Here is an 18,073-nt window from a genome sequence, read left to right as displayed (position 1 = left end):
CCCCCCAGGAACCTTATCAGTTGAACTGCAAGTCGTCTGATAAATAAAGCTGGAAGAGGGGGAACACTTACTATTAATGGAGCTGCTGCGAGAGCGAATGGACTTTCCATCCCATTGAGCTGAATCAGCTCTGGGAAGCTAATCTCATCTCCATGATGTCTGGGTGTGCCCAGCTCAGGGGGATGAGGACACGCTGGGGGGAGTGACCCCACCCGTGTGGAGGAAATGGCTCTGCATTCCAGGAGCTGCCCTTCCCTTCTGCACAATTCCCAGAAATGGGCAGCTTCCCCAGGGCTGCTGCCTTGCAGGCTGAGCATAAATGGTGTGCCGTCCCACCAGGGGTCTAGGCCATTGGTGTATCCCTTAGGACTTCACTCTCCTCTCCCTCAGACCTTGCTCCAGCCTGTTGTCTCACACGGCTGCTAATCCCAGCCCAGCTATGTCACTGCACCACTCACCCCTCCAGGAAGCCAGTGCATTCAGCTCACTCCAGTATTAAGACTTAACTACCCATCCAACCATGTGCATAATTTTGTGCGATAAAGGACCTTAAATACCACTGGCTTTTAGATGGTAAGTATGTGATGCAGGGGCCATTCCTCCTGTCCCCAGAGCCACGCAGGCATCATAATTGACCACTGTCCTCTTCTGGCTCAGTCGTGAACCCTTTTTGATGCAGCACCTTGGCAGCCAGAACCAGGTGACTGATCCAGAGAGGAAACTTGTTTGCCACCCCAGATCTAACCCACCACTCTTCCGATTCCCTCCAAAACATATCACGTACCGGCCGTCCTGTTCTGGGTAGGGGCGCACAGGACCTTTAGGGGGAGCCTGCCCGGTTGTCTCTGGAAAATTCTATTACCCAAGTCTTGTGCTAATACATCAGCCCCTGCTTTTTTACCCCATCAAATCCAAACTCCTCTGCCGGGACCACACCCGGACTGCTGGCAGAGATGGTCAGATAGGGATCCAGAGATCCAGGCAAAGGCCAATGTTTGAAGTAAGCCAGGGGAGGGATGCAGTGCCCTTGGCCTTACTCATGACCCCCAAGTCCCATATGCTTCCTTGTATTACTGCTCATACTTGGGTCTTACCCACTAGCCCGAGAGTGACTCCTGACAAGGCCTGGAGCTGAGCCACTTATGACCCAGCAGTGTAAGTCCCAGAGTAGGTGTGTAGAAATACCTACTGTAATAATTACAAGAGTGGTCAATGCTAAAAACAACTAATGATTAATTAATTAATTAATGTAAGTGATGTGTCTGATGCTGTTGGAAGATTTTACCACGTTAGCTCATTTAATTCTCACAACAACCCTATACGGAATGACTCTGATTATCCCCATTTTATAGTTGAAGAAACTGAAGTACAACAAAGTAAAATAACTTTTCTGAGGTCATCCAGCTAGAAAGGGGCAGTGCTAGGCTCTGAAACCACACAGTATGGCTCCAGAGCCCATGGCCAGTCCATCATCCTAGGCATTTGTTCATGGCTGGCGAAATGGTGAGTGGGTACAGGGTCAGGCCAGGCCAGAGGCAGCAGATCCAGGAGTGCTGGAAAGAGGTCAGCAGTGAGCTGGGAGAGTGATGTCTGAGTCAGAGAGGTCTCCAAGGCCACATCCCTGCTCCTGTGGGGGAGGCGGCCGAGCAGGTCAGGGCCCAAGAGGCACCCAGGGCAGAAACTAGTCACTAGGAACAGGCACGCCCCCACTCCCAACTGGGACAAAGTGTGCCAAACAGTGTCCGGCCACATGCTCCTTTCCTCAGGACCAGGGAGGAGGCTGGGGGATCAGGCAGCTAACCCTGTGGGAGCGCCAGGTAGCTTTGAGACCCATTTTCCAGCACCTCTGTCTGGGCCCCTCTCCACTGTGCTGGTCACTGCCCTGGGCCCAGCCTGTCTCCTCGTGCTCCTGGACACCAGCTGGTCCCTACCCAGCTTGGGGCCGGCCCCTCCCCTGGAGCCCCTCATCACAGAGCCTGAGCCACTGACTCAGGCAGCCTGCAACTTTAAGCAAGTTACTTATCTTCTGCACCTTGGTTTCCTCTTCTGTAGACGTGGGCACAGTGGCTACACTGATTTGCCTGGCTGTGTCTGGCCCACCGCAAGCGCTCAGTAAACATCAAGTTGTTACCATCAGCAACATTCTTCAAAACCCATCTCAAGCCCTTCCTCCTGCAGGAAGCCTTCCTGCCTCCCTCCAGAGTCCTGCCCGAGCTCATGCCCTGCGAACTGGCTGGTTCCAAAGCTGACAACTCAACAGAACTCAGCCCTCACCACTCCTTCTGGGGTGTGCTCTCATGCTGGCTGTGTATGGGCCTCAGCTCCCCCATTCTGCCCTGGGGGGGGCATCTTGTCTGCCCACAACTCTTTCTGCCATCCCTAGGGAGGCTGACCAACAAGAAAAGCCAGGAGAGACTGGGTAGCCCGCAGGGCAGAAACTCTGAATATTCCAGAAGGTCTGAGGAGAGAGAAGCAGATGGGGAAGGGATACAGGGTCAGGTGGGAAGAGGAAGGTCATGCAGGCCGGCCGGCACAATGAGGCAGGACCATGCAGGGTGGCATTCAGTCTCCCCATTTTACCAGTGGGGACACAGAGTCAGGAATGTTAGGGCATTTGTCCAGGAGAACAGCATGGTAACGGGGAAAGCTGGGACCTGGCAACTAAAAACTCAAGCTCTGCCCCACTCAGCACCCAGCTAGACCAGGGCACCTGGTAGGTCTGAGGCTCTGGGAACAGAGGGGTTAGCGAGGGCCCCAGTGTCTTAAGGTCCACATAGAACTTCAAAACAACATGCCCCCCCCCCCCCCTCCACCGGCATCTCTGGCTCACGGCATATTGACACCGGGCCTCTCAACCTCCAAGCTCCCACCCCGGCACCCTCCACCATGTCCCCATATCTTACCACCACAGGGAGGGTGGCAGTGAACTCCAGGGGTGCGGGCAGGGCTGCCACCTGGGTCACAGCTTTCTTCAGGGCAGCTAGGGCAGAGAGGAGGAAGTGGCTTTACGATTGAATTCTTACTCTCAGCCCCAGGGGCCTATTAATATGTACCTAGTGCTGGGGTTGGGGCTGGGGCAGTCTCTCCTCAGCCGAGGAGAACTTCGCAGCCTCACACGGGAGCCTGCATGCCCACTGGGAAAGTCATTCTGGCAGTCACCCCACCAGCGAGGGGTGGCTTCTGCGCACTCTGGGAGTCCCCAAAGTGAGGACCCTCAGACCCCGGCGGCCGCCACCGTCCTATTCTCTCCTCATTCTGCCGCAGCAGCCTCCTCACAGCTCCTCAGGGGGCTGCTCAGGCTCAACCCTTCTCCGAATGGACTCAGCCAGGGGTGCCTGGGTGGCTCAGTGGGTTAAGCATCCAACTTCATTCAGGTCATGATCTCACACTCCGTGAGTTTGAGCCCCACATTGGGCTTTGTGCTGACAGCTCAGAGCCTGGAGCCTGCTTCAGATTCTGTATCTCCCTCTCTCTGCCCCTTCCCTGCTCACATTCTATCTCTCTCTCTCTCTCTCTCTCTCTCTCTCTCTCTCTCTCTCAAAAATAAACATTAAAATTTTTTTTTAATTTTTAAACATTAAATTTTTTAAAAAGCCAACAACCACCCCCCCTCGAGACCCCTTGTCTCTCCTTCCTGCCCTCTTCCTCCCCTAGCAGCTCAAACACCTCTCCTCCCTCAGATCCAAGGCCAAGGCCTAGCAAGTCTGCCACTCATGGCAGGTGCACCTCAGGGGCTCAGCTCTGCCCCCCTTATACTCCCACCCCTCCAGCACTATCGGTCCTCAAACAGCCCTGGAGCATACTGCTCCTCCCCGAAAAACCGCCCACGGGTGTCGGAAGCTCTCCCACTGACCAGAGCATTCCAGGCCCTCCTTGAACAGCCCCCAGCACCACTGGCCTCCTCATGCAGCCTCTCTGATGATTCCTAGTGTGGCATCCTTGAGGACAGGGACTACGGCCCCTGGCAGAGCACCTCGGAGTCTGCCAATGAAAGTTCTCTGCCTGCCCTGTCTTTTCACCTTCCCTCCACCTGCGAAAACATTCCCTCTCTACGGAGAAGCCCCCCTGTTTTCCCCAGCATCCTGAAGTGATCCCTTCCTCCCCAGCCATCTCCTGCCTTCCAGGTCTCCATCCATGCAGCCACCGCGCTTGTGTCTGGGGAGTGCTGGCCAGGTGGCAGGTGGCAGGGTGCTCTGCAGCCATTATGCCATTTGACTCCTCACAGCCAAGAAGGTGCCGTTTAGCACCTGTTAGTGATCAACCCTGAGGTCACAGAGGTTCTGTGGCTTGTCTGTGAGTCTGACCACAAAGCTCCCAGCTCGGCCACAGGGCCGTTCTACCTCTTCTGGGGAACAAGCCCCCCCTCCTTCTCCCTTCAAATCTGGGAGCTGGGGAGCTGTTTCCCTGTCAGATTCCCCCACTAGGGTAGGGTTGGGGTCTGAGGGCCGGACCTCATCTTCGTTACCTCTCTAGAGCCTGGGCACAGCTTTCTGCACAGAGACACTGCAGGGGTCTGCTGTCGGCATTTCCACAATGCAGGGTTGACACTGGGAGAAGCCGGAATTCTGGCTCGGGTAGAGGGTAGGGCAGAGGTGGTGTGGGCGCTATACCCGATGGGCCAGCTGGGTCCCAGAGTAGTGAATGGTGGCTCTCATAAGGGACATATCACGTGAGGAGTTCCACTGGACACACATGGGCACCGGCCCATCAGGAGAAGTAGGTGACAGTGAGGGAGTCCTTACTTGCCACTCACACTTCCAAAACACCGAGCCCCCTGCAGCTCCCAGGTCCCAGCTCCCTGACCACTCCACCTGCAGGTCTGGGGATGCCACACCCTGGCCCTGGAGCCTGCTGGTGACAGCAAGGCAAATCTCCTGGTACTGTCCTTCCCCTGAGTAGTGTGTGTGTGTGTGTGTGTGTGTGTGTGTGTGTGTAGAGCACAGCTTCACAGACTCCTTCAGAACTGTGTCAGCCCAGAGCTGCCTGTCCCATGGAACCGTGGCCTTACACTAGCACACTAGGAAGTAAGTGGCCCAGCAGAAAGGCAAGGGTGGTGCCAGACAGCACAGGGAAGGCCTCGAGGCCAGGGACAGTCATTGCTCTGTGTCAGCAGCCCCCCTGCCAGGAGATGGACACTTTTGCCAGGTCTGACTATGGCTGAACTTCAGCCCTCCAATCCTGGCTGACCCACTATCTGAACTGCTTTCCCTTGCAGTAGCAGAAAGAGGCACGTGGGAGACAACTGAACATCCCAGCCTCATGTGTTCGCAGAGGCCAGGTCGATAAATGAGAGAGGCAGGTGAGTGCAGGCAGCAGGGAGCAGTGGAGCCTGCAGCAAATAGGAGACTGCTGTTATCCTCCATCGACTGCTTCAACATGAACCTATCTGTAAAGGGGTTGCCAGATAGCCTAAATTGTTTAAGAGTAGCCAGGAATCTGAATTTTACATGAGACTGAGTTTTTGACGTTAGCTACCCGTTAAAAAGTTTTATACATTGTATAAGGTAAACGAATCACCCTTGGGTGGCTCCGGCCCACAGGGGCACCTGCCCCCAGCCCTGGCCACCTCAAGCATGCCTCAGCATGCCCACATTGAGTGGGAGCCGACAACTCTTTGCACTGCCCTGGCCTGGCTTCGGCCACAAAGAGGCATGATAAAAAAAGACGTGGAAATGACACTGAGGAGTAACAGCAGCAGGTGTTACTCAGCCTAGAGACTTTGCAGGGGCACAGTCATTAGGGGGAGGGCACACAGCCCACCCAAGGAGTGTTCAGAACCCAGGGAGGTAAAGGGCAGAAAGACATATTCAGAAACGACCGTTGCTTTGATTTGTTTCTATCATTTATATTCACGATGTCAAGCACCATTCATGAAAAATGTTAAAATTTTTATGTTGAAGCTAAAATGAGAAAGAAACATGGTCCAGGCTCTTGCCTGAGGTGGGAAGAAGCAATCCAATCTCCATTTTAAAAGAGTAACCAGACTGTAGAGATCTGGGCTGGAGCAAAATAAAAGGGAAACTTCCTGAAAACGAGGTGGGCATGACAATGAGCAGCTGGGGAGGTTGTGGGGGTTTCCTTGCAAAGGCCTATGAAACAAGGAAGGAATAGGACCCAGTAGCCTGACTCTGGAGGGGTGCACCAGGGCTGGAAGTGGGGTGGTAACTTTTCAGGGACCCTCTCAAAGTCCCGATTTTAAGCCCACCCCGCTGGAAAGGCAGGAGGCAACTTTTCACATCTCACTCTCCAAGTGCAAAACATTGGTACATTTCTCCCACCTATTTCTCCCTCCCATTCCTCACCAGCCTAGCCAGGCCAGACAGCTGTGCCTGGGTGGGGGAGGGGGCAGTGGGCACTGCTGGCAGACCAGCTCCATTCCCAAGGGGTGCGACCCACCCAGGAGCCACCACCGGCCTCCCACCTGTTTTTTCCACATACAGCACTTTTATCAAAAGTCCTGCATCAAAGCATTTGCCCCTCTGCTAGGTATGTGGCCCTAGGCCACTGCTCAATCTGTTTGTGCCTCAGTTTCCTCACTTGACAGAGAGATGCCAGCCCCTGAGATGGACTGAGGTATTACTACTCCTGCTGCTTGGCCATCCCAGGATTTAACAAGGAAGCACATTTTATTTCTGATGATGGAGGAATGACCAGCATCCACAACCCATGCTGACTTGTTTCAGAGATGCAGAGAAAGAGGGAAGCTTCAGAGCTATGCCCCGCCCTACAGCCCATCTCAGGGGACCTTCCCAGGGGCATAACGGCCGAAGACAGAGCAGAAGTTAGGAGCATGGAAATAGGTCCGACACGTCCAGTGCTGAATCCTGGATGCGTCACATACTGGCCATGTAACCTTGGAAAACATTATAAACCCCTCTATGCAAAACTATTGTTGGTAGTAGCAGCAACCAGCTACAGGTGCAATCAGGCTGAGTCCTGTGGCCAGGATGGAGCATTATAATGCCTGTTTATTAAGTCCTGACAACATCCTCAGCACTCTACATCTACTCCCCTGAGCACGCTCTACCACACCCCAGACTAGGTGAGATATTACTGTTACGCTCTTCCGGACACTCAGCTGTCCTTGACAGCCCTTTGCATTCCTTATGTAATGTGTCAGTTCCATGAGCACAGGGCCTGTCCTCTGTTCTATTCTCCACCGTCCCTCGGGTGCCCAGCACATGCCTGATACAGAGTAGGTGCTCACTAAATATCTGTTGATTTACATCAGCTCTAATCCTCACGGCGATTCTGCAAGATGCTGTAACAGGAAGGAAAAAAAATTCACACTTGGGTTCACTCTGGTCATTGGGAAAGAAGCCCTAATTTAAGAATTTGAGGTGTCTCATACTGAAGGTGCTAGCTTACACCTAGCTAATGGTGTAAGGCTAGGGTGCAGAACTCTGGCTTAGACAGGCTCTTTGGTGGCTCTTTTCTGAGGCCAAAGTGTAGGCTTGCAGCCTAGTCCAGGACAGATGTCATTACTGCTTTGCAACCAAAAGTAATGGAAATTTGGAGTTCTCAGAAGTTCTGGGGAAAGTGTCCAGGAAAATCGGTCCCTGGAAAATGGCAGTAAACTAGGCTTGAGGAAACAGGCAGGCAGGGAGAAATCCTTTAAGGGTGAGCAGGCAAGAGGAGGATGTCTACTACTCAGTTTTAACTCCTGCCCTGTTCTGAACAATGGGTAACCCCCTTTCTTCCGAGCCCTTGGTGAAAGCCTGTTACACACACTGGCTGTGGCTTAGTGGGGCTTAGGGAATGAGGAAGCCAAGCTGATTGTATACATGCATGGAGCAAAGTGGGGCAGATGACCAGGGAGGCCAGATGGCCAGCGGACATGGTCCCCACTCTGAAATCCTCAGAAATACTGCAGATAGGGAGAGTTTTCATCAACACCTGGGTAATTTTTAAAGAAAAATAAATGATACACTCAGAGAATTTCTACAAGGAGAAAATCGTTTGGGGAGAATGAAGAAATACTGGGGAGAGCACCTCCCCATTTCCACATATGTGGGATGAAGGCCTGATCCAGCATAGCTAGATCAGGAAGAACGGGATGGGGTGGCTGGGACATCTTCACTGTTACCTGTTAGAGACCAGGCAAGGGAGGCTCACACTGATGGGGGGGGGGGGGGGGGGGAACCACCCTAGGTCACATGACGATAGGTAGTGGGGCAGAAATTGGAGCCAGGGCCCTCTGGCCCTGCAGTCCCTGTCTCTTCCTGCTCTCCTGTGGGTCTTCTGAGGTGGGAAAGGAGACTGCGACTATCTGTGGCCCCTCTGGCTGCCAATTCTGCAGCCCTGCTGGTGGTCCCAGACCCTTGCCAGAGACCCTGCCTGGGGCCCTCTCCTTCCACACAAAGAGGCTCTCCCAGCCCTCCACCCTGTCTTTCCTATTCACTCACACCAACCCTAAATAGAAAAAAGTCCCTGTTAAATGCTTTATTAGAATGGTTATTTTGTTGGACTGCCAAGTGACCTACTCCTGCTCCCCCTTTCCATCCCTCCAGCCATCCCCAGTTTGAGTCCAGAAGTAAAAAAAAGGCTTTGTTTCTTTATTTTGATTTCCTCTGTAAAATCTCAAACATGCAGGAAACACCCACCCAGTCCCAGATAAGTGGACTCAGGCCGCTGTCCACTGCGGGCGGGCGGGGTCGGGGGTCAGTGAATGGGGGTGGACGGGAAGGTTCTGATGCCAGCTGACCTTAGCTCCCTGGGAGGCCAGAGGGCACCTGGGGCGTGGCTTCCTGGAGAAGGGCTGGGTGTGAGGAGCACCAGGCCTTCCCAGCTCCTCTGCCCAAAGAACCTCAACCTGAGGAATGTGGGTGTGGAGGGATGGCTGAGAAGACAGATCTCATACAGTTATTTTTTCATATATGCCCCCAAGGCTTTGGGACAGTGGCTCCACCCTTTTCCATCATCTCTAGTTACAATAAAGCCAGCATTGAAAGAAGAACACGATAGAGGCTATTTTGGGCAGCTGAGCCGACTTGTGAGAGAATGGTCCTTGCCAAGAAAGATGGGCTCGCCTCTATCTCCTCGGTGGGCCCTACATTTCCAGGAGAATTCAGATAGAAAGGGGTGAATGTGTGGGTTATCTAAGAAGGGGAATTTTCAAGAAGGTATGATGCAATTTTGTAAAGGATAAAAAAAGAAACCTAAATGGAATTAAAATTAATTTTGCTTTTGAAATGAATACATAATGCTTTGGGGAGGCAAGAACTTTTCCCTTGACCCCCTGAGAATGATTAGTTCCAATGGGGTGGGTGGGCCTCCCCCAACTCCACCCACCAACCCTCTGGCAACCTCCACGTGGCTCCACATGCCCACAGACATTTTCACTGTTTGGGGACTTGGGTACAGTGTGGGTATTTGGTATAGCAGGGCCAGCCTATACCAAATATATATAGCAGATACTTAAGAAACCAGAACTTTTCTTTTGAAAGTGGGTTGCATTTCAAATAAAAAGGTTTGTTTTTTTTTTTCAGGAGTGGGGGGTTGGGGGAGAGGTGATAGGACTTCAGGGAAGGTACTCTATTCTGTTTCATTGACCTATCTACTCCTGTTCCAGGGCCATACCACTTTACCCTAGTTTTGTAGTATTTTAGTATCTGGTAGACCAGCCCCTTCTCCTTTCTCATTAAGGGTCTGTGAGAAAGGGAGTAAAATGCTCAGATTTGATTTTGATATTTCATTTTGCATTTTAAGATGGGTTTATAGGAGGGGCGCCTGGGTGGCTCAGTCGGTTGAGCGTCCGACTTTGGCTCAGGTCATGATTTCACAGCTCGTGAGTTCGAGCCCCGTGTCAGGCTCTGTGCTGACAGCTCAGAGCCTGGAGCCTCCTTTGGATTCTGTCTCCCTCTCTCTCTGCCCCTAACCCACTCGTATTCTCTCTCAAAGATAAATAAACATTAAAAAAAAATTTAAGATGGATTTACAGGGGGCAAAATTAGAACAGAGAAACAGAATGATATTGCAGTAATTTAAGTGAGTGATGTGAAGGCAGGAGCCAGAGTAGAGATGTTCAGAAATAAGCGAAAGAATTAGACATAATCCAAGTCATCAGATTAAAAAAAAAAAAAGAGAGAGGCATGGGCCTATGAACATAACATGTATGTGTACTTCTGTATAACCAAATAGGAACTGGTTTTAGACCATGTTTAACTGCCTTCACTGGTGCAGTCCCCGGCTGCTTTCATCAGAAGACAAACCCTAAGGAGCAGGTCCCTCTGAGGTCCTGGAGCACCCGGCTGGCTCCTGTGGCATCTCCCTCAAAGTGAGGGAAAGCAATGCAGGCAGGGTTGTTCTTTACTGGCCACTCAGGGACAGAGAACATTTCAGTCCATTCTTACCACTTAATAAAAAGGATTTGGGGGCCACCTCAGGTCCCCATGTTCTCTCATGAAACTAGTTCAAATCTTCATCTCCCAACATGACTCCCTGCAAATGGGATCCGCCTGGGTGTGGAAGGTTTTTCTGGAATTTTTTGAATCTCTTCTGCAAAGCTTTCCAAAATGTGACTCTGCTAACTGTTGTCACCCAAAGCTCAAGCTTCGAAGGGTGATGCAGGTTCAGGATCCAGCACGGGAGTCACGCAGGGGTGGATGGCAGGAACAGCTCGGTGAGGGGCTGTCTGGTCATCATCACATCAGGGAGAGCCACCCTTCCCTATTCACTCAGCCAGCAGAGCAGGGCCAGGCCCAGGCACCAGCGCCCTCCTTCTGTGGCAGCTGCAGGGGCGAAGCCAGGGATTGGAAAGGTACCACGCTGCACTTTAAAGTAATTCTACACTTGAGAATAGAAAATGAATTTTGCTAGGGTTTGTGTAAGATGAGCTGCTTAGCAAATCACTGCCATCTAATTATAAAAAGAAAATTATGTTTCTTCTCTCTCTATTCCAAATATATATGTCTACCATTTAAATGGCATTTGCTTTGGGCAGGCGGGACCAAACTCTGCTCTGCAGCCTGGCCTGAACCCACAGTGGTCAAGGTAAGTGCTTCTGAGAGTAGGTCAACTTTTTTGCAAGGGATAAATCCAGGAGCACCCACGCACCCTGCTCCCTGGTGGTTTCTCCCCAGCTATCAGCCACCTGGATGGAGGCCCAGGGGGCACCTGCTGAATTAGATGGGGACAGGAAGCTGAAAGAGCCAGTATGCAGAAACTCAGGAGCCAGGCTCCAAAGTCTGCTTCAGGCTGAGGACAGGCCCAAACCAGCCAGGCTTAGTGACCAGGGAAACGGCTGCAGTCCTGCCTTCCCATGCAAAGGATGGAGTCAGTGCACAGTAAATGGTTGCATGTCTTCATGTTGGGTACCGGCACGTGGTGTTTGTCGTGTGATCCTTTACGTTTTCATTTTTTTTTATTTTTCAAAATTAAAAAATAAACCAAGTGCACAGATGACTTAGGGGTTCACAGCTGACAATAAGACTAATGGGAGTCAGGGAAAACCACAGCCGCCCAGGCTCTCTCTGCCTCCCTGCACCAACCAGCTGCTTCTGTGCCTCTGTGGCTCCAGCTGCCTCATAACATCCTCATGCATAGGCTGCTCTGCCCCCTCTCCTCACGCATGGGGCCTTTGCTCCACCGCAGCACTGACCATGTATGGTCAGACCCCCGAGGGACATGCCCCATGAGCACCAGGAAACAAAAGACGTGTCATTTTTGGTCTATCTAGTTCTGGGAGCAGCACAGGGTAATTAACAGAAGGACCATGTGCTTGGGGACCAGATGGACCTTGGTCAGATCCCTCGACTCTGCTTTCCTCAGGCCTTGACTGGAGGTGGCCTATTCAACCACCCTGAGTCTCAGTTTCCACATATGTAAAAGGCCAACGGCAATTGCTGTGAGGCCTAGACGTGGCTAGTATAAGACTGTCTAGCCCAGGGCCAGCCCACAAGTCTTTGCTGAAGGGAGGGAAGGAGGAAGGAGGAAAGGAAGGGGGAGGGGAGGGAATGAAGAGAGACTGATGGTCTTTAAACCATACCAGTCGAGGAGCAGTTGAAGAAAGTGGAGCTGGTGTTGGAGAAAAGGCAGGATTGTCAGAGATTCATGTGGTACAGAGCCAGTGGGGGCAGGTTAAGGGGAGAAAGGAAAGAACTTTGCAAGGACAAGAGATTCCCAAGTGGAAAAGTGGATGGATTTGGGGGCAGCAAGCTCCCTATCTCTAGAGGGGTCCAGCTGAAGCCAAAGACCCACCACACCCTTCACAGGCTGTGAGGAAGGGACTTCCCTGTTGAACATTTCCCAGCCTTTATTCAAGGGGGCACTTTCCCATTTGGGCCATATTTATTTACTAGTGAATTATTACTGGCTTAATCTTTACCTAAAAATCACCATACTTCTTTTTTTTTTTTAAGTTTTTTTTTTTTTTTTTTTTGGTAATCTCTATACCCAACATGGGGCTTGAACTCAAGACCCTGAGATCAAGAGTCGCACATTCTTCTGACTGAGCCAGCCAGGCACCACCCCCCCCCCATACTTTTTAACTTAAAATCTCTCTCTAGCTTTAATTTGAACAAAATATCCATTTAAAAAATGGGTATGATGTGATGTTTGGGTTTTTTTTAAGTTTTTATTTATTTATTTTGAAACAGAGAGACAGAGAGCAAGTGAGCTGGAGAGGGGCAGAGAGAGGGAGAGACAGAATCCTAAGCAGGCTTTGCACAATCAGTGCAGAGCCCGATGCAGGGCTTGATCTCACAAACTGTGACATTGTGACCAAAATCAAGAGTCAGATGCTTAATCCACTGAGCCACCCATGCACCACATGCCTGGGTTTTATAATACATATAAACAAGTGTATTAAAATGAAATGATGCTGTATGTGTCCCACCTAAAGTTCTCTCCCTGACCACTCTGAGAAATGTGCTGTACGGGATCTGAATCTAGACTAACCATGCTCCAGGGGCCCCTGCTGTGCCTATGATTCTGTTATCTGCGGTTACAACCCTGAGGGCAGGCAGCAAAGTCACAGATGGGGCCTGGGTCCTTGCAGCACAGGATGCTCTTAATCCTTATGGCCCTTTCTGGTCTCCCAAGCATGTTCTCATGAGTGTATTTCATCTAATCCCATGACAACCCTGAGGGCAGGCAGCAAAGTCACAGATGGGGCCTGGGTCCTTGCAGCATGAGATGTGCCCACGGCCCTCTAGACAGAGAGGACAAGAGCCGGGGCACAGAGTCCCCAGCTCTCCATCCCCTCCTCATTCTATCAGCACATTAGGGCACGGCCAGATCCATCCCTGGTGCTCTCCCAAATCTCGCCCGTTAGCTTCACAACCCAGATGTCAATCATCTGTGATGTGTTTTATCCATCTAGGTGGCCAGATGCCAAGCTCTGGAGATGAAAATATGCCCCTCTGAGACAGAGAACGTCACTTCAGCAACCAGCAATGACCCACACTGTCATTTGGCCACGTGGCCCTCAGTAGTCCCCACCTGATAAAGCTACCAAAAACACCTAAAGGTCAATGAGTGGGACATTAAAGAGTTAAACACACATTGCTACTTCATGAACCCTGCAAGAGGGATGGCTGCATGGAGGTGTCTTGGATCATGCCAACCTGCTAAAAGGCCCTAGGGGCACAGTGGTGGGGGCAGGGGGTGCAGTCTCTGGGAGCAGGCAAAACCAACCTCATCATATGCAGCAAGAACACCACCTAGAAGACTGGAGATGAGCACCAAGGAATGCATGTCAGGCGCCAAGGGGTGCAACACACTGTCACCTCAACCTCAACATCAGCTCTGTTGCCTGAAGCATGCGCTAAAAACTTGCCCGCTCATTTTCACTCTTGACCCCGGACTCTACTGTCACAGCTGGATAGCCTGGCTGGGAGGGCAGAGCCGCAGTGTAGATCCTCAGTAAACAATAGTGAGACAATGTGGCTTAGACCAGGGGATCTAACCTGGAATCCAGGGCTTGTTGGAGATCCATGAATCCCCTGAATTGTATGCCCAACTCTGTACACCCAAGCAACTTTTCTCTGGGTTTCTCACTGGCATATTAAAGAGGCTGTGACCCAAAAAGGCAAAAACCATTGCTCTGGACACCAGACCCTCAGCCTTCTTGGCTGCCTTTCCCAGTCAAAAGCTTGCTGAAAGTGGCACTAATAGTCCATCTCTGTGTATAGTGACTTCACAAGAATCTGTGGAAGATCTAAGCTCTGCCTATTACTTTCCTTGAGTTTTGTTATTTGCAGCCGAAAGCAGCCCCACCGACCCCAGTACCATAAGGCCAGTGGCAACACCCAAGATTGGGAGGTTTGGCAAGGACAAAATTCCTCTCAGAACTTGAATTCTCTGCTCAGCCCCTAGACAATGGATACTTGCCAGACGCCCCAGGGCACAGGGAGTTCACCCAGCTCCTCCCTTTTTCCCCATCCCCAGACAAAGGTAGCTGTCCATCTTAGATGGCTGGATGCCTGCCCCAAGCCTGGCAGGGACAGAGCCTCTGGGACTCAGTGCACACTCTTGATGCTTGAGAATATTCCAGCTTTGCACATGCACGTGTTCCCATTCAGCTCACATAAGTATGATTTGTACAAACTATACAACACTCACGAACAGGTATATTTTCAATCACTTGCAGGAGGAACACTCCATCGGGGCACGCGTTTCATGGGCAGAACTGATTACAGGCAGCGTAAAATATAAAACGAAGGTCACACTTCCTGAGAACTCACTTGATCCAGCAGGCTGGTCAACATGCAAATCTGACTGACATGAGGACCAGTCACCCCAGGAGCTAGTGTGGTCCATCACAGTCCGGTAGTCCTCCCTGGTTCCAGGTGATCACTCAAACTCGGGCACCAGCCCCAGAGATTTGTCACTTTGTGAGCAGCTCAGATCAACTGAAAGTGTGAAATACCTATATTAGAGCTAATAATAGACTAAAAGTTATACCTGCCACAAAAATGTCTTCTGTAGGCGAAAGTATGAGTTGTGGAAAATGCAAAGTGCCTTTTTCCAGAGCAAAGCAGGCAAGCCTGGAAGCCTCACCAGGGTTCAGCAAGGAGCTCTGACCCTCCTCTCCAGAAAGAAATGTTGAGGCCAGGGGTGGGGGTGGGGGCAGTTTCTGCTCCAGCACCCAGCATACTCGACACCACCGGCCTTCAAAGAGGCTGGCAGACCTGGCATCCTTGAAAACCCCAGAGCATCAAAGCCTAATACCTCCCGACCTGGCAGAGAAAGTACAAAACTACACCATAAACCGCAGACAGAGAAACTCACTGGCTGCTGGGAGCGAGAACAGATTCAAGGTTGAAAAACATGGCCCCAAACATTTTCAGCCCCAGTCAGCAGGGACACGCAATTTACAGGAAATTAGGAGATTTATAAAATGTTGGCCAGCTGGAGTTTCTTTCCTGGGAAGAGAAGCAAGAGAAACTCTTAAGAACTGTCTCGGTGAAGTACTGTGCTCACTGCAAAGCCCCTGACACGTGTCAGTTATTAATACCAACAACTCACCACCCCACACTTCAACCTGTACTTGGCAACAGGCTGTACCTGGAGCCCTAAAGCCGGGGACAGCCAGACCCTCAGAAGAGGGGCCTGAACAGCCACATGGTCTCTAGATAGGATCCTGGGCAAGTTACTGATAACTTTCTAGCCACAGCTCCTCATGAGCATATGGGGATTACAATAAAACCTCAGGCAGAGTCTTGTCAAACGATGAGAAAACACACCCTGGTCAAGTGCCTGGTCTGTGTGAGCCCTGCTGGCTGCTACTATTGCAGTGGGGCTTCAGGGTTTTAAGTCAGATTTCCTTATTACTCTTTTGAGGCTAGAATCCTGAGCCTTGTCACTCATTCTCTCTGGTCAGGTCCAGGACAGAGTGTGCGTCTTGGAGAGGCAACAACCATTTAACCCACGGAGGTTAGGTACCAGCAGGGGCCCATGGGGGGAGGAAGGGGAATCCCAGAGCTCTGCCAACCCAAGAGGCGGCCCTTGTCTCTCTCTCTCCAGACTCGGCTTTCTCCACGGCCAGCATAGACCTCAGTTCCAGCCACAGAGTTGAACTGGATGTCCAGTGCCCGTGCTCCTACCAGGCATCACCTCTTCTAGGAGGCCTTCCCTGCCTTCCACACTGTCTGATCCCACAACCCCTGCGCCTCCCTAATCCCGTTATTGAGCACACTGCGCTGTCGCTCATGTTTTACCCTTACCTTCCCCGCAGAGCAGGAACAGGCGCTATGGCCCACACAGTGGGCACCCCAGCCAGGTCCGGTCAATGAATGAGCCGGGCCTCAGTTGTGACCACAGTCCCAAGCCCCGCGGCGCAGGGAAGGGTTGTTTGTGCAGCAGGCTGCTTTTTATTATCGAGATAAATTTGACAACACCCCTGGCGGATCCCTGCTTAACGCCATTTTAAAGGGGGAGAAAGAGTACCCCCCCCACCCCCGCCGCCCACCTCCCCGCAGGTCCTCACCCAGGCAGACCAGAAATCCTAGGGTGGTTCCGTGAAAGGGGCTCTCTGGGCGGCGGACAGGCCCTCCCCACTGGGGTCTCTATTGTGGCGGATTTCTCGCTCGCACAGCGTTATGCCGGAGCCTGCGGTGGGAGCAAAAGGCCACTCCCCGCCAGTCCCAGGGCTCACGCCGCGCGTGGGGAGCGCCGCAGGGCCCGGGGGGCGGCCACACCTCCCGCCCGGAACAAAGCGCCAGGCCCCCTCCCCGCCCCGGCGGCTGCGACCACTCACCGCGCGCTCCAGCCACGGCTCGGCTCCGGCCCTCAGGCCGCCGCCTCCATGCTCGCGCGGCCGAGGAGGCAGCGCCGCGCCCGCCCGGCCCCACTGCAGCCGGACTGGCGGCTCCCGGCCCGCCGGCCCTCCGGCCGCTCCGGCCCGTCCCCGCCCCGGCGCCTCCTTAAAGCGACCGCGCAGCCCGCGCGCGCCCCGAGCGCCTGGCGCGCCGCGCATTCCTTATATTGCAACAGCGCCTGCTAAAAATAGAGCGCCGCTGCGGGCGGGGTGGGGGGGCCGCGCCGCGACCCCACCGCCCCCGCGCGCACCCGGGCCCCCGGGACGCGCGGCCAGCGCAGTCTCGGCCACTAGCGCCGACTCCCGCGGCAGGCTCGGCGGGGGGCAGGGGGGCGCGCCGCCGCTTTCCCCGCGCCCCCGCGACCTTACCCGGTCAGACCCGCGGCGCCGCGGGGCTGGCGTTAAGGTGGACGCGGAATGGGAATTCGCCCGGGCCTCTTTAAGAGCCTCTGCGCCCCAACCTCTATGTCTCCGCTCCGGCCGGGCCAACTTCTGAGCCTCCGGACGCCTCCCCAGTCCTTAGAGATCCCGGCCGCCACCTCCACAGCCTTCGCTTCGAATCCCCGGACGTGTCTCTTCCTAGATCCTCACCCGGCGCCTCTTCCCGCAGGCCCTCATGGTGCACCATTCCTGGGCCCAAAGTTCGTTGGGATGGATGCGACGGGCTCAGGACTCGCGCTCCATTTTATTGTTTCAGTTCGGCTAAGTCCTCGCCATCAACGACATTTTTTCCTTATTTTAAAAAATGGAAATATAATTTACATACCCTGAAACATCGCCTTTGAAAGTGTACAATGACGTGGTTTTTAGTAGATTCGCAAAGTTGTGAAACCGTCACCATTATTTAATTCCAGAACATTTTCATCCTCCCCCCCCCCCAAAAATACCCCTCACCCATTGGCAGACATTCCCCATTCCCCATCCCCCCCAGTCTCTAGAAACCACTAATCTACTTTCTGTCCCTATGGATTTGCCTATTCAGGACATTTCATAGAAATGGAATCATAGCACATGTGGTCTTTTGTGACGGCTGCTTTCACTCAGCACTATGTTGTCAAGGTTCATCCATGACGCGGCACGCAGCAGCTCATTCTTCTTCTGGACAGAAAATATTCCATTGTACGTAGACACCGCGTTTTGTTTATCCATTTCCGGTGACGGACAGTAAGGTTGGTTGTTCTTTTTGGCTATTGTGAATGAAGCTCCTGTGAGCGTTCGTGTACAAGTCCTTGTATGAACGTATGTTGTCCATTCTCTTGGGGGATAAACCTGGGGGTAGAACTGAGTAGAACTGAAGTAGGGGTAGAATTGTGG

The 18,073-nt window shown here is 52.6% G+C and overlaps 2 protein-coding genes across 11 annotated transcripts in view; one reads left to right on the top strand and one right to left on the bottom strand.

Annotated features, from left to right (window-relative positions):
- The window catches only part of MRAS (muscle RAS oncogene homolog), a 55,225-nt gene extending 38,370 nt beyond the window's left edge, over nucleotides 1-16,855 (bottom strand). Inside the window, exons 1-4 of one of the 9 annotated variants that reach the window (XM_047875852.1) lie at nucleotides 16,700-16,855; nucleotides 15,232-15,365; nucleotides 14,685-14,852; nucleotides 2,904-2,980 (exon numbers count right to left, since the gene is read on the bottom strand). The gene's annotated coding sequence lies outside the window, so the exon portion shown is untranslated. Of the gene's footprint in view, nucleotides 1-71; nucleotides 134-2,903; nucleotides 3,004-14,684; nucleotides 14,853-15,231; nucleotides 15,366-16,166; nucleotides 16,184-16,429; nucleotides 16,529-16,699 lie in introns of those variants that run through there. The other 8 variants (XM_047875849.1, XM_047875851.1, XM_047875850.1 and 5 more) reach the window with 8 other exon arrangements.
- Nucleotides 16,856-17,891: 1,036 nt separating this feature from the next.
- The window catches only part of NME9 (NME/NM23 family member 9), a 40,020-nt gene continuing 39,838 nt past the window's right edge, over nucleotides 17,892-18,073 (top strand). Inside the window, exon 1 of one of the 2 annotated variants that reach the window (XM_047874922.1) lies at nucleotides 17,892-17,928. The gene's annotated coding sequence lies outside the window, so the exon portion shown is untranslated. Of the gene's footprint in view, nucleotides 17,929-17,966; nucleotides 17,999-18,073 lie in introns of those variants that run through there. The other variant, XM_047874924.1, reaches the window with a different exon arrangement.

This window comes from Prionailurus viverrinus, chromosome C2 (assembly GCF_022837055.1).
Source record: "Prionailurus viverrinus isolate Anna chromosome C2, UM_Priviv_1.0, whole genome shotgun sequence".
In the NCBI taxonomy this organism is placed as follows: Eukaryota; Metazoa; Chordata; class Mammalia; order Carnivora; family Felidae; genus Prionailurus; species Prionailurus viverrinus.
This window is presented reverse-complemented; position numbering and strand designations above follow the sequence as displayed.